Genomic DNA, 2307 nt, shown 5'->3' on the forward strand with positions numbered 1-2307 from the left:
TGGGGATTGGGCAAGGCAGGACAAAGCAAGGCCACCATGCAGTCAAAGTAGCCTGCTCTTACCATAACCTCACAATGGGTTTTTTTCTAATATGCAGAGTCCCGTTCCTCCGTGCTCACTAGCCTCCATTAGGGTTTTCAGGCCAACCAGAACGGTGCCGATGCCGGTGCCAGTTACGTTCGGCACTAAAGTGCTTACCTGCGAACCGCCCGTGTTCATACCGGGCTCTGAACTTTTTCTGCACGTGACTGTGTTACCCGGATGAACCTGCTGACGGCAACATTATCGTCACGGTTTGTGGAGAAAAAACAAGCATTTTGTGGTTCACATTGCAAACCAACTTTCCGGTTCGCGAACGCTGATATCTGTGGCGCGAACAGAACGGTCGGTTCACAATTAGGTGCGGGAACGGGCACCAGCACGGTTCTCAGCCGGCCTGAATGTGCCCCTTGTGGCCTCGTGATGACATCATCAACAACAGAATTGTAATTCAATATCTCACAAAAGCTCAATTCTAATTTCATGTTCTCATTTAACCCATTGATGCCTGATGTTGCGTTGTGAAACATTGGCCCTGGCGCCTGGAGCTGCATTACGCAACATTCAGGCTCATGAGATTTGAGACAACTTTATTAAAAATCTCTATTTGTTTGAGATAAATGAACACATTCTATTGAAAGATGAGGTTCTTAGTGTTTAAATGCAACTTTTTACATAGTTTTATGCGCTTCAGAAATGGAGATATTTAGGTTTTTAAAGGCTGAGGTCAGCTTTTCTTAAAAAGGGCTCAGGCATTCAGCACCCTTTTTTGGCTTTAGGCGTCAATGGGTTAAGAATAGTCCCCCAAAAGTTGTTGTGGTCAGGCCGAAGGTGGGGTTGCAGGTTAACCATTTTAAGAATATGTACTATTATGACATCACGTTGGGGGTTCTGCAGGCTCATAGGAGTCTATGTAGAACCTTAGAATCCTGGAGGAGTTTCCCCAACGTGATGTCATACCTGCAACCCCACCTTTAAGGGCCTCTGCACACCGGCTCCGACAAAGTGCGGCACACTTTTGCTTCTGACAGAATTCGGACCCCCAAACCCAATTTCACACGAACATTGCATTGATAGTCAATGGGCGGCGCAGACAAAATAGAACTCGTCTCTAATTGCTATCCGACATCGGCCAATGTCCACGGACATCGGCGCCAGTGTGCGTGGTTCTATTGAAAACAATGGAATCGAATTTTAGCTGAGCAGTGCGCCGCACTTTGTCGGAGCCGGTGTGCGGAAGCCCTAACTGTTTTCTCATACGGAGGCAGGGTGTCAACGAAATGCTAAGCCACAAGCACAGACCCAGGACGGTAGTCCACATATTGGTATCCACCCATTGTGTCATTCCTACAGAGAGCCTGGAACAGCCGACTCCAGGAACAACTGCTGGTGGGAAAGGTGAACTCTCCTGAGGCTTGCAGTGTGCATTAGTTTTAGCCAATCGCTAAGGTTTGGTTGTGACATGTTATCTGTTGATAAATAATGTGTCATCGTCCATTGCCCCTCCGCCTCCCTTCCCCTTCCCCTATTCATTGATTGGTTGATTTTCTGGCAACAAGAGCATTCCACTTCTCCCAGAGGACTGGACTCAGACGTGTGAAATGTGAATTGACTGGAAATGTACGAATGGCAAAGCAATGCTACCATGCAGCAACTGAACCAATAGGTTGAGGGTGTGTGTCTGTGTGGTGTGTCTGTGTTTGTGTGTGTGTGTGAAAGAGAGAGAGAGAGAGAGAGAGAGAGAGAGAGAGAGAGAGAGAGAGAGAGAGAGAGAGAGAAAGGAGGACTTCAAGAAACAAGGTCAACAATCCAACGTTGCATACAAAACAATCTAACAAGCAAACGTCCAACCAACACAGCAGTCAGAAGCAATCAAAAATACAATAGAAATTAAAATAAAATTGATAAAATGAAAATATGCCTTTCTGTGTGTAAATATATTCATGTATGTACCGTATATTAGCATAGGCAATTTTTTGTGCATTAATATTGCTAGATTTTCCATTAATAGTTTGCCTGCTCACATTGTTAGAGATCCACAGAACGACAAGTACATCTACTAACCATGGGCGTAATTTCCACGGGGGTTACGGGGGTTTTGACCCCCCCAGACTTCAAATCCTGACATTATAACCCCCCTTATATAATTGTACAACCCCCCCTATATAATTACAGTACTTGTCTTGCATGAACAACTTTACCCATTTTATGTAAAATAGTGAAAAATAGTTTCGTTCAGTTATGTTTAATCATGTTGTAATGTAACCC

This window comes from Engraulis encrasicolus, chromosome 20, assembly GCF_034702125.1.
Source record: "Engraulis encrasicolus isolate BLACKSEA-1 chromosome 20, IST_EnEncr_1.0, whole genome shotgun sequence".
Lineage (NCBI taxonomy): Eukaryota > Metazoa > Chordata > Actinopteri > Clupeiformes > Engraulidae > Engraulis > Engraulis encrasicolus.